We start from the raw sequence: 13733 nt of genomic DNA on the forward strand, positions 1-13733 counted from the left end.
ATATTTAAAGTGTTAAGTGTGTATTTTGTATTTGTTCATTTTGAATTATTTTTATCTGGCCTCATGTTGGTGACATTCCACGATGGACAATGTCATGGGGTTTTTCTTCGGGTGTCATTAGCTCATATTTGATGAACCTCAACTGTGCTCTGTCTAGTCAGCCTAGCTGCTTCTGCGATAACCTGTAATTACCGTCTTGAGTGCATCCCACCTAACTGCTTATTACCTCTTGTCTCATGTTCGAGGTAATGAGTATTCCTAATCTCTGTGGTGGTAATTGATTTTTAAGCGGTTGATCCTTTAGTTTCCACCCTGTTCTCCTGTTTCCTCTTCTATTGGTTTGTGGCTTCCTCGCACAGTCTGACTCTCCTGATTAAACCCCCTCCCACTCATCTAATAACGTCAGCAATACTCCCCTCCCTGAGAAGTCAGTCAACACTCCCATTTATTTCTGCTTCACCTCTCACCCCCATGATAACTCCCTTGGTTGGACCTTGCCGTTCTAAAACTAAACAAATTGTAGTCTCGGATTACATGTCAACCTGACCTGTCATCCTCCAGAGGCTCTCTTGATTTCCATTCCCCCCTCTTGATTTCCATTCCCCCCTCTTGATTTCCATTCCCCCCTCTTGATTTCCATTCCCCCCTCTTGATTTCCATTTCCCCCCTCTTGATTTCCATTCCCCCCTCTTGATTTCCATTCCCCCCTCTTGATTTCCATTCCTCCCTCTTGATTTCCATTCCTCCCTCTTGATTTCCATTCCTCCCTCTTGATTTCCATTCCCCCCTCTTGATTTCCATTCCCCCCTCTTGACTTCCATTCCCCCCTCTAGATTTCCATTCCCCCCTCTTTATCATGGATTTGTCTCTTCCTCTCCTCCCAATCATGGCTTTGGCACTCATTTCTCACACCCCATCCCTGGCCACATACCACTCTCATGCCTCCATCCTCTTTGCTCCTCTTGAGGTCGAGTCTGATCGACCTGTTGTATCCTCTTCTATGAACAGTGGCAAACCCACAGATTGCCTTTGTATTTTTTGTCGTGCCAGTCCACAATGCCGGCCATTCCTCTCAACTGCCCCCCTCTGGGTGCTTGGTTCAGCTGAGGTGATTTCACTGAGGCACTATTCCATCCTCCTCTTCCTCGCACAGCGCGCGTTGGCCCACCTCCCCCGTGGGCACAAGTAAACTCTGTGGCAATAAGGGGGGGACACGGAAGTCTGCCTCCAGTTACAGAGGGACATATATTATTATGCCTGAGACCAGTAAAGTAGCTTTGACGACACTTGTGGTCTCTCTCTCTGCCGCACACCTGCGGCGGGGGTTCGAATGAGCCCAGTGCAGGATCCGCAAACGCGGAACATTGTGGCCACGTGACACACAGCAGATCGGAGCTCCGCTGCGCTTGCAGCAGGAGGAAATCCATAGATATATTTAACCCGCGCGCACCGCTGCTGCCCTGCGTGTGTTGTAATGTCTGGCACCACACTCCGAGCTGAAGCTGGCTCTGTCCGAGGAATGTCAGTCGTCTGCCCGTAACAAACCATTTCTCTTCGCCCCGCCTGTAAACACACCTCCCCTCCCATGCAGCCTTGATGGTCCCGGCCACGCTTTGTCAAATTCCTCCCCAGACCGGTGCATGTGCATCCTGTGCCCGCCTCTCTCTCTCCAGAACGTAGGGGAAAGAATTCATTCATAACAAAGTCATTTGGGAGAACTGATCCCTTCTCTCTAAATGCAGCAGTTCGACCTGTGTAGGCAACCCGATTGCTTCAGATGGCAAGCCTTTGCAGCAATGTTGACAGTGAACACAGCAGAGGCACCCCACACATGGTCGCTTCACCCGAATCCCAATAACTTCAGACCACACAAGTTTCTGTTTTATAGAAGAATTGAGGCCGCAGTTTATTAGGCATTTCCAACTTACAAGCGATCCTTTACACACCATTATTTTTGTCTGGCGAGCCTGTGTCATTACTCCATCAACTCTGCACTGTGCCCTACATCCAGTGCAGCTATCTTCGCCAAGGTGACCTATCCCCGTCCTTGACCCCTGTTTGCTCTGCACTGTGCCCTACATTCAGTGCAGCTATCTTGCCCAGGTAACCCATCACCTGTGGACGCACCCTTGCCTTTCACTCTGGGCAAGCTTCTGCTTCCAGCCCGACCGGGTAACCTTTTACCTCCGGTTTCCACGCACTACTTGGGTAAGCGTCTGCTTTAACCCCACCGGACGGCCCTTTTGCTTCCGGTGTCCACTCACTCCCAGGTAACCATCGGGTTCCCACCCAGCCGGGTGACCTTTCACTTCCGGTGTCCACACATTTCCTTCTGGGTAAGTGTTTGTTCCCACCCCCGCCCAGTTCCTTTTCACTTCCGGTGCGTACCCTCTGTTACCTGGGCAAGCCAATGTGCTTCCCGCCCGTCAAACCTGATTTACTGTTCCCCCACCCATCTCTGCGAGCTGACCCCGTAACCCGTATCCCAACTTCCTCCATGCCACAGGCTCTGCCCTCTGTTGCGTAATTAATTGTTTACTTCTGGTTCACCTGAACCCAGCGGGGCTCGGGGAGCTTGCCAGTGACCCCCTGGGTCCTGACTGCCCCGTTTGCGGTCTGTGCCCGCTTCGCAACCTGCTTTTGTATTCCTCTTGGATCGCTTTGTAAGTACCGCCATGCCTCACTGGGAGCTATCGCTGCCCGAGAGGCCACCCCCCATGCCATTACTGCGGCCCCATTCTTGCGAACTACCAATAGCCCCTTGCATTCAATGCTGCTAGCATATCACGTAGCATGAAATCTGTTCTCGTGTCCGATAGGTACACACTGTTGGAACTGGGGTCACCAGTCCCCTAGGGTAGCATGGCACGAGCGGGTAGGCATCCGAAAGCACATGTTAAGCGATCATGCAGCACACACTCACACTGAGACAGAAACCTGGGCACGCAATAAATGACTCCACTCCAGAGCTTGTATAAAAACAAGTGATTTGTATTAAGATAAATAATCAGATAGAGCAGGATCAGGGAAATCATAAATTCATTTAAAATACATGTCTCAAAACTTGCGATCAATATTAGATGAATAAATATCCGTTCTGCAATAAATATTAAATATTGGATCAATAAATAGTTAAATACATTTTTAGTGGGACACAGGCCCGACCTACGCCTTGCTTCTTGGTCAGTACCTGAAAGGAATACATCTCAAAGTCATAAGAACAACACTGCATTAAGCATCAATATCCATTTCCTCAGGTAAACAAAGGGACAGTTCCATAACAGAAACATCTCCTCGCTGTAGGAATAAACAATTCGTTAAGTGTAGTTCAAACATTTCCTTAAATATGAAACATTTCATTTGCCACAAAAGTATGTGGACGTAACTCTCCTCCTGTTATAGGAATTAAACATTTCATTAAGAATAATTATTCCATATAACAAGGTTGGGCATCCCTTTGGGAGAACATCTCATTGGGCCCAGCTAACCATTGCATTAGCCAGCACTAACTAGGAGAAAACATTGCAATCTAGGTAACCATCCCCTTGTGCAGGTTTAACTGTATCAGGGCTACACCAACATTCCATCAGGGAAGTAGAAATCCCTACATTGAGCAGGTGTAAGTAGATCTCTTATAGCAGGGGTATGAGACCCTTCCCTGGGCAGGAGTAAACATTGCCTCAAATGAGGTCAACACCTTTCATTAGGCATAAAGTATTTCTTTAGGCATCACACACCATCCTATTACCTGATGCCTGAACAGGCAGGGCCTTCCCCCTATTAATCAGGAGCTTACAGGTAAAACATTTCCTGCAATAGAGATAATCAGTTTAGCAGAAGTAAAACACTTCACTGAGGGTAAAACATTTCATTAACCATTTCCTTAGGCAGGAATGAAACTCCTATGGCAGGAATAAAAACACGCCACTGCGGATAAAACATCTCATTAGGCAGTGTAACTATATCCTTATAGCATTAACGTTCCCCTACTCAGCAATCAACAGTTAACAACTCTTCAAGGCAGAGATAACCATTTTTAACAGGCAAGCCTGAGCTTAGAAGACTTGGTTTATGCATGTAAAGCCTTTTAGTAAATGTAAACATTTCTTTAAAGCAAGGAGCACCTCACTCCATAACTGTGGACATGTGCTCCACCTTTCAACCAACATGAATAAATGTTTCATTAGTCAGCAGACACAGTTCATTATGCAGCTGTTGGCGTTTCCACCCCAGGCCAGGATCAACATTCTAATTCCTACATTAAGCAGGCATAAACCTCTCAGCACCCAAGAGTAATCCTGTAAATAAGTAGAGGTTATAACACTGGGGCAGGGGTGTAATAAAACTTCTATAGTTCAGAATAATCCTGGTTCCAAGCAGGAATAACCACTTCAAAACTCTTCCCCAATCATAGGTAACATCCCCCTAATCAGGAGTAAACATTACAGGGAAGGAATTAGGCATAGGCATTTCATTAAGTAACTTATAAATAGAACATTACTCATTGCTAGAGAGCAACATCTCATTAAGTAAGCACAGGCCTTGCTTTAGAATAGTAAAACATTTCTGTTAATTAAGGTAAACATTTCAATAAGCAATTCAGTAAAGCATTCTCAATGAGCATTTTACTATGCCTTGGACTCCCCTATGCAGGGCTAAGCCATCGCAGATGAACTCAGTATGTCTTTAGGCCTACGCCGGAACCAGGGCCCAAACAGTTCATGAATGGCAAGCCTGTCCTCAGGCATAAACAGTAACTTAATGGCCTCCACGTCACTAGAGGCACATAGGGGCCAACAGGTGGGCACTTAAGGTCAAAAATACAGCGTTTCTCTGGGGCCTACAAGAGAGCGCTTGGAGGCACAATTACAGCGCTTCTATGGGACATTCAAGAAAGCGCTTGGAGTGAAATTACAGCGCTTCCCTGGGCACTACCTCAGTTCCTCACATGACAGCGCTTGGCCACAGGCAATGCTGGGGACAGCGCTTCAGCAGGCAATCAGGTTTAGATAATAGCACCCTGCAGGTACAGCACTTCACAAGGCAGCAACCCCCTTCAGTACCTCAGCACTCTTCACAGGGACAGCAAAGGAGCGTTGGGGGAGCAGGGAGTCAGCGCTTCAGAAGGCAGCAACTTCTAGAGCCACAGAAGTTCTTGGTGACACAGCGCTTCAGGGGGATAGCGCTTTTCAGGATTCACAGCGCTACGATATAGCAGGCAATTCACAGCAGAGGTAGCGCTCGGCAGACAGTTCATTCCAGGTAGCGCTGCTGAAGGGCACCACAGAATATAGCGCTTCAGGCAGGAATCACGCCCAGGATTCTAGCGCTTCACAGACAGCAGGGTGCAGGGCTATAGCGCTTTGGCCCACACGAGGTGGGGGCAAGACCAGCAGGTCTAATAACATTCAGTTCAGGGTGCTGCAGTTCAGGCAAATATAGCGCTTCAGAAGGCAGCAACCCCCTCCATTACTTCAGCGCTCTTCACAGGGTCAGCAAGGGCAGCGCTAGATATACAGGACAGGTGACACCCCAGTAGCAGGTTAGCAAGGGAGACCCCAGGTGACATCAGGAAACGCAGGGTCAGTACCGCGCCAATACCTGTTTGCTTCTTCAAAAGTTCTGTGATGATTTAATTTCTTCTTAGCGCTTTAGGTTTCTTGCGCCCTTGTAAATAGAGGCTTAGTTTCTTGTTGGCGTGATGTTTCTTGCGCCCTTGTAAATAGAAGCTTAGTTTCTTGTTGGCGTGATGTTCCTTACGCCCTTAGTTTTGTTGCTTGGTTTCTTGTTCCTTGAAGGGGGGAATAGTTTGGTGGCTGGTGTTCCAAGTTCTTCTCAGCCAATCCCTTCAAGTGGTCCCTGGGGGTTCCCTGCCGCGGGGTTAGGTCAGTGGGGGGGGTACAGGATGCCTCAATACTTGTAAAGCAGCACACTAGGCCCTGTCATTCCAGCATCATAAGACCCTGCCCTGACCCCCACTGCCTATCCTCCTGCGTAGGTACTTCCCCAGGTCTCCCCTTAGTCCCTCTGACAGGAAAGTTTACCTTCCTTTCCTTATACAGTGCCAGTTGACAGTTGGCAGTGGCAGTTGGTGTCACCTCACCTGTTCCAGAAGGTTCCAGGGGGTTCTAGGAGGTTCCACCATTCTACCTGTGGGCAGGCTGGCAGGCTAAGTTGATACATTGTTTGGAGGGTTCCAGCCAGGCCCTAGCCACTAGAATGCGCCCACTAAACCCCGCTGCAGCAGCAGTGGTCAGTGGCAGCCATGTTAGGGGTATAAGACACCTGCATCTTAACATCAGTTTCACAGTACACAGGGCTTTCCTCACTACACAAGGCCTATACATTGTTGTTACCATGAGGGCATTCTGATTTAAAAGGGAAATAAAAAGGCGAAAGATTTTGGGGAAAGGGCCAAGTCTCACACACACCATCTGCTCTGTAATAGTGTGGCTGCCGCAAGTTAATCAGGGTGTGGGCTGATGCTACCTAAACCTACCCCCTTCAACAAATTTTGCCATGAGGCTGTTTAGCCTCTTCCTTGACAACTCCATGCCGTTTTGGGAGCGCGCACCAGCCCATACCCTTCTAGGAATTATTTTGGACCATACAACTTCAGTGGTGTCCATTATCCTAGCTAGATTGGAGAGATCCTTCTTTAATATGTGAAGTAGTCCCCCCCGCCCCATCCCTGGAAGGTCATTTTCGCCTAGGTGAAATATTAAAATACTTGGGTCCTTCGCACAGGTGCGGAATCCTTCTAATACACCTACCACAGTTTGTATTAAATATTGCCGATATGTTCGGTAGAACATTTGGCCGTATTTCATTTTATCGTTGTAACTGATCACCGTATGGCTCCCTCCTTGGGATGGACCCCCTGCCAGAGACCTCCAGGGAATAATCTCAGAGTACCCCACTTTGTGTAATACATGCTCCTTCCTAGTTCGGATGTATTTCTTTATAACGATAAAGAAGTTGCACCTTCCTATAGATGGGAAGTTATTTCTACTGAAGTCAATAATCACAACATTGGCATTTGTTGACTAGTTGCGGCATTTTGAATCTTTAAACAGTGCTCCTTTGACCGTTGAACAGCAATGCTGAATTCCCCCTTTATTACCGCCAGCTCTGTCTGTAGCCCTGGAAAGGTCACAGTACTTTGATCGCCCAACGCCGCTCTGCACTGTGTGAAGTAGAACAAAAAAACAGCAATTGTGACTAATCTCTTAGGAATTACTTTCATATACCGCTTAAGCATTACATTTTTTCATGACTTCTTGCACCGCTGTCCACACCATGTTTTCCTTGAGCTTCTGGCATCACATATTTCAGGGTTAGGATGTATTCTAGTAAAGGACTCCCGCCTGTTATTATCTGTACCCAGCCAGGAGCCTAACTGGGCAATGCTGGCCATCCACCTGTACGCTATATACAGTTATTCAGTGTTACCTGCTAATTTGATCTTTTATATGGCTTAATGAAAAGGCTATGTGGTGTGGTCCGAATTACCTACTTTCCGTACCAATTAATTCATGCTTCAGCTGTTCCCACTTTTCACCGGGTAGTTGCTTATTGTCTCCGGCCTGCATGCCCTTTCTTTCCCTACACACTAGAGGCAAAATCGTTGTTGTTTTTTTTTTTTTTAACATGTGAACCTTGAAGAACCTGTAGAGAACTTTCTTCTTAACATTTACTCAGCTATCGTGTTTGCCCTTTTTGATAACCACATTGTCAACTCGACACTCCATCCATGTGAAATTGCTTCTGTTGTATACAACATTGGTGCCTTTTGTTTTGGAAGCACAAGTAGTTAGCCATACCATTGACATTTTTCGCTGCTTATATTTCCCCTTCTTTTTTTTTTTTCCACCTGCCGTTGGCCTCCACTGTGTGTTTGGGTCGTAGTAGGTCCATACCTACACTTACCAATGCTCCTCCTTTTCAGGACATGTGTGCCTGCGAGCCACAAAAGACTCACTTCAACTACTTCAGATCCCATCCACTGCGGTGTGCCCTTACTGCATATTCGCATCTGTTATGGTGAATTGGCGCTAGCACGGCATCTGTGACCCGGCAGGTGCTCTCCCATGGTCTGGATAAAGGGGCGCACTATCTTGGTAGCACCTTGCAGCGAACAACCCGACCCAATGACAAGCCAACTCTGATGCTGGAAACCATGTTCCCCTGTTGCCAAAGTCGGCCAACCTGCAACGTACGCCACACCCTGTCTGTTAACCTACCATCTCCGCCCCTGGTAGCTCTTAAAACCCCCACTTATGGCACTGCGCCTGGCAGCAGTGGTGCATACGCTTGCTTCCAAACCCCCCCCCCCCCATCCAGCGCCGTCTTGGTTGTGTCCCTTATACTTTCAAGTGTGCTGCCCGTCCTGCTGTGTTTTTTTGTTGTTTTTTTTCACTTACTTTTTGTTCTAGTCCCGGACCCCTTATGCTTGTACCTGCTTTCTATTGCCCCGTCCATGACCTCCACCACTACTGACCCCCTTCTCCGGCCAAATGCACTGCTCCTTTACTTATTATCCAAATTAAAACCAACATACTAGCCCTCTTATCTGCACCACCTGTGCCCAGATTTCGTCACCCACGACCTTGTTAACCGTACAGGCGCATTTTTTATCATTGTCCCCCTACTGGCACCCCCCTAGTGTTGAGCCCCAGGCATGTCTATAGTTTGTAGCATAACTCCCACTGTAATATACCACCAGTACCTAATCTCTTATTCACAACCTTGTGCACCGTACATTCCCTATGTTGTTACCCCCAAACACATGTGGACTACTTCTCAGCGTGTGACCTACCAATAACTCTCTATCCTCTTCACTGACCCTTTGCCAAATCCATGCCACCCTTGTACTCCCTCCCCCCCCCACCATCCGGCATTGATGAAGGCGTGCTGGGGACGGGGGCAGAGGGTGTTGGGAGCTAGTCATTCTCCCAACACCCCCTACCCCAAACCCCCGGCACGAGCCTTGCCCATCTCCCCAAGCCCGGGGGTGCAGTCGCATTCCCATTCCGCCACAGCTACTAATCCCGCACCACCACCTGTCATGCAACTTGTCTTTTATTCTTAAACCTAACCTTTCACCTTCAGCACCCACATTCATCATCACTACTGTCACCACCTAGGTCATGGCTTGCTTTGCCCTCAATATATATTGTACCTGTAATTTTTTTTTTTTTTTTATTTTTTTTTAAGAAACAAAGAATAGTAGGCTCTTGGTAGTGCTTTATAAACCATTGTAATCACTGTAGCGGGAGTGCGGACTAATGACCCCAGCACTAGCAACTGTCGCACGAGCTCATTGATATTTGTGCTTTCTGCATCATTTAGCCCTAAACACCACAATCCATGCACCTAAGTTTGAAAATAACTACACTTGAGGCTATGAAAACAAACCACAAAACATATTTTGTCAGGGGTGGTAAGTCTTAGTGAATTCCTCGTTCTTAAATCAGAGACTCGTTTCGTATTGTTATCTTTGAATACTGTCAGGGGTGGTAAGTCTTAGTGAATTCCTCGTTCTTAAATCAGAGACTTGTTTCGTATTATCTTTGAATACTGCAATTTCTATTACTAAGTATGCAAAGCGATCAATGGAATACTTAAATTCATTCATTTGTTAGACCGCATACCAAACTCATTCTTTTACACACCCTGCTACCTCAGTAGTTTGGACCCAGGTCCTCCCACACCACAACACACCCCCAATGTTTTTGCCAGGAGCCCCCCTGGTATGTAGCTCTGTCACTTCATGCCGACTCGCTAACGATGCAGTGACCACAGTTCTATATGAACATGGGTAGTGCGACTTCAACGCGAAGGACACTTTGTGTGCGAGAAACGTGCTGCCTCTACTTCTGTAATGAAGGGCTGGAAAACAGAGTAAACCTGCCCATAGTGTCATAAGCCTTTGTATTAACCTTTTAATTCACTTTTTTGCATGCTAAGTAATTTGTTTCTCCCCGACAGAAAGCTGTTTATTGTTAATACCCATGTTGTGAGGGACCCTGTGTTACCCCTTTGACTTTAATGCTATCCCCCAAATGGCCAACATCACGTTCTATTTTGAATAATTATAACGGACAATGTTCAACTCTGCAAATGAGTCTCGAAAGAATATTGTTGGACAGGCTTGGTATATATCCACCGGGGGAGACGGGTGCTGGGGCATGCGTGGGTGGCGATCCCCTGGGACAACTAGGCTGCCGCTGGGTGGAAGAGTGGGACTCATAGGTTGCTCTTTCTGTCATTTTTCCGGAAGCATGTGTGGCTTTCTTTCACCTGCGACCCTTAGAGGGGGCTCGTGCTCACGGGCTGCCTGGCCCTCCTCCCCACTGAAATGGAAGTAGTACTATGCGTCTTTATTTATATAAGGCCTCCTGCGGTCTACATGAGTACTCATGTAGGGAGCAAATACGAATGCGCCGCCACAACGGAGTAGAGCATATTTCATACCCTTTGCGACCCTACATGTTTTGGTGAAAGCCGTTCTTTCCGAAGAGGACCCCTCCTTCTAGTGTTTATGGGCCTAGGGGTAGACGTAACAAGTGGATGCAGAACTATCAGGGTGTGGACGTGCTGGTGAAGCGTTGAGACCTGAGTAAAGAAGTTCAGTGACGAAACAGACTTGACACTAACTGCTAGATCCGTGAGGCAGTGAATACTTCAGCTGGTTGACGTAGTCACCAATCCGACCTGGACTAGCAGATCTCAGCAGTGGCAGGCAGCCATTACCTGAGCCGTGTAACCCCCGGTGAGAGCAGCAGCGACTTCCTCCAAGTCAGTGCCGGACAGATAAGACTACCCCTGGGGGCGAGGTTTGAAAATGGGGGGGCGGGGCGGATGGGAGTCTGGTACTCCGAGAAGAGAAAGGGAAAACATATACACCAAAGAAAGGAGAACGGGGGAAAGGACATTGCCTAACTGGTGTTGAATACCCCTCTTTACCCTACAACACTCTGCACCACATCTCTGTGCACCCGTTCAATCTTGACGGCCCAGCCGCAAGCCCCCTGCAGGACCAGTATTACCCTTCTACCTGTAATTGGTACTCTTTTGTAACATGCACACGTCTCTTTTCTCTTGTAACCCACTGGTTGCTACCTCTTACATTTTGTTTGCTTTAGATACTTTCACAAGTGCCACCATTGCCAACTTAACGTTTGTTTTTGTGTTTGAGTGTCTGTCATGTATTGCAGTATTATACCTCTACTTGTACTTTGTTCGCTGTTGTAACCTGCACACATGTCACTTTTTCATCCTGTAATGCACCGTTTGCTACCTCTTGTATTTTGTTTGCTCACAATTGTCACTTTTTCTTCATGTAACTTAATGTTGGCTTTTGTACTTTGTTAACTTGTAATGTTCTCTTGTATCATTACTGTTCCTATTGTGAAGCCTCTGACACCTGCGGGTAAAGTCCGCGCTATATAAAAACGTGTGCATGGTCCCACAGCGGACATGGAAGGCGGGCTCCAGAGCGGCCCATGCGGCTGGGCGGTTGTCAGCTTCATGGCAGCCTTTAAGGAAGAGTCCGTCAGATGCGAGGCCGATGTTCACATCTGACTGACTTAGCCCCAGCCCTACAGACTTACCACCAAGTCTTCTAATTTCCTTCTATGTTATATGAAACCAAAGCACCCTCTGGGCGTCGAGGCGCTGTACACTCTATCGGACCGTCAATCGTACCTCGATGTACAGCGCTTCGGTGCTGCCTCGCTAGGCGCTCGTTCGATGCACATCACCACCTGAGGCCTTCAAGGGCGGTGGGTGCAAGTCAATTACCGGCATTTGAATTACGCTGGGGCGTTTAATGACTACATTATTATATGGTACCTTTGCCATGCCCGACCCGCGCAGACCACCCCAACGCGCCCTATTATGTCCACCCCGAGCGGCCGCAAGCACCGCGCCTGACGCCGCACTGCCCCTGATCCCCCTGGCCTCAGTCAGAGGAACGGCCAAGAGCACGCAGACTGGACCTGCACAATGGTCGCCTCCAACATGTTGCACCACGACAGTCGACTGCACAACCCCATCCAACACTAAGTGTTACCCACAGGTGCGCACCTTGTACAAAGAGCCCATCCAGCAATTTTACCAAAGGACTCCGACCACGCTTTTGTGCACATTGTTGCCTGCCAAGTCCGTGCCCAGGGCACACCGATCACCTTCTCCCACGTGTCCACCCAGCACCCTGCCCAAGTTCGCACCCATTGTGGTGCACGGAGGCCACACCACACTTTACGCACGGAGCCTGCAACCTTTGTAGTGAGTAGTCTGGCGCTTTCTCCCCGGGCGCCTCCCGGCCTGACTTTGTGTGCTGGAAGCTGCGCAGGGACGAGGGTCTTGGTGTGCCATCCTGCGCTTGTGGCGAATACCCCTCCTCCCCCACTCTTTACCATTGCTGTGTACTTGCCCCTGCCTTCTCCACTCTGCCCGCACCCGTCCCTCTACTTATTCCAAGGACTTACTTCCTCAATCAAGACAACCCCCCACCCTCCTTGAGCCCCCCTTCGGAACTCGCAGCCTCAGCAAACCTCTGCCCGCCGGCTGCCCTATGCATCCCCTCCACCCGCTCTCTCCTTTCTCAACGACACTGCAACCCACCCAGGACTCCCCCAGCCCCCACCTCCCTCACAATCTGGAGCAGCAGCCCTCTTTTCCCAGACTGCACCACCATTCTAGCCGCCACGAGCCCTGCAGCTGCCCGCATATCCCTCCCCCCTTGCACCTCGACTGCCCAGAACCAACCCCCAATAGCGCCATGCCTGACCCCTACCGTCCTGTGCAAGCAAACCAAGGATACCAGCGCCCCCCTGGCATCTTTCGAAGCCTCTTTCTGCCGTTGATAGTCTATTGATGTTGCAGGTAGTGACTAACCACTATCATTTGCCTTCCACCGTAGCCCTGCTCAGTGCTCGCAATGCCACCCAGTCTTTTAACACTTGCACCCCCCCGCCAGCTGCCCCATGCCTCTCTCCCACCCGCTCTTTTGCCCCCTACACTGTCTGCAGCCCACCCAAGACCTGCCCCCCCCCCCCCCCCCTCACCTCACACTCTGTAGCCGCAGCACCTCTCTTCTCCTGACACAATTCCCCGGAGAAAGAGGGCCTTGAAGTGTTGCCGGATTTTCAAATACAATCCCAAATTAGCAAATCCAAAATTATGCACAAATTATCATCAGAAACAATTTTAAGGACAAATATGCATTGTATTCAATATACAGATGGTGGGAGGGTGTTAACTGGGCACCTGCCTTAATGCTATTCAATTTTAAGACCAGTCCTTACTGTGACTTTGTCATGTGAAACAGGCACCGCTCAGAATACAATAGTAGAAAACAAAGAATAAGCAAGGCAAAAAATAGTGTTCTGTGCAATTTACTGCTCCCTCTAAATTCTATTTTAATAAAGTCTGAAAAACTTAGTGTGTTCATTATTCATTACATTACAGATTAAAAATCTACATTGAAAGTTTTCGACCCCTGGCAACATAGATGAGCTGCATGCAGCTACAGGGTGGTGGCGGCGCTGACTGTTACAATTTTAATCATACATTGTTCTGTTAAATTTTGCAAACAATTTCGGGGGTGGAAGAAATGAATGGGACTTTATTGCAATGCGTTTCAGTCCAAACTTAATATATAGAATATTTGACAGCAGTTTTAGGCCCATTCTGTTCCTTCTATCATTTTTTAACAGCGTCATCTG

General features: G+C 48.3%; 1 protein-coding gene across 11 annotated transcripts in view; it reads left to right on the forward strand.

The window, feature by feature from the left end:
• NUMA1 (nuclear mitotic apparatus protein 1) overlaps positions 1-13733 on the forward strand; it is an 832005-nt gene that overhangs the window by 694641 nt on the left and 123631 nt on the right. The gene's annotated exons all lie outside the window — the stretch shown is intronic.

The sequence above is a fragment of the Lissotriton helveticus genome, chromosome 8, assembly GCF_964261635.1.
Source record: "Lissotriton helveticus chromosome 8, aLisHel1.1, whole genome shotgun sequence".
NCBI classification, from domain to species: domain Eukaryota; kingdom Metazoa; phylum Chordata; class Amphibia; order Caudata; family Salamandridae; genus Lissotriton; species Lissotriton helveticus.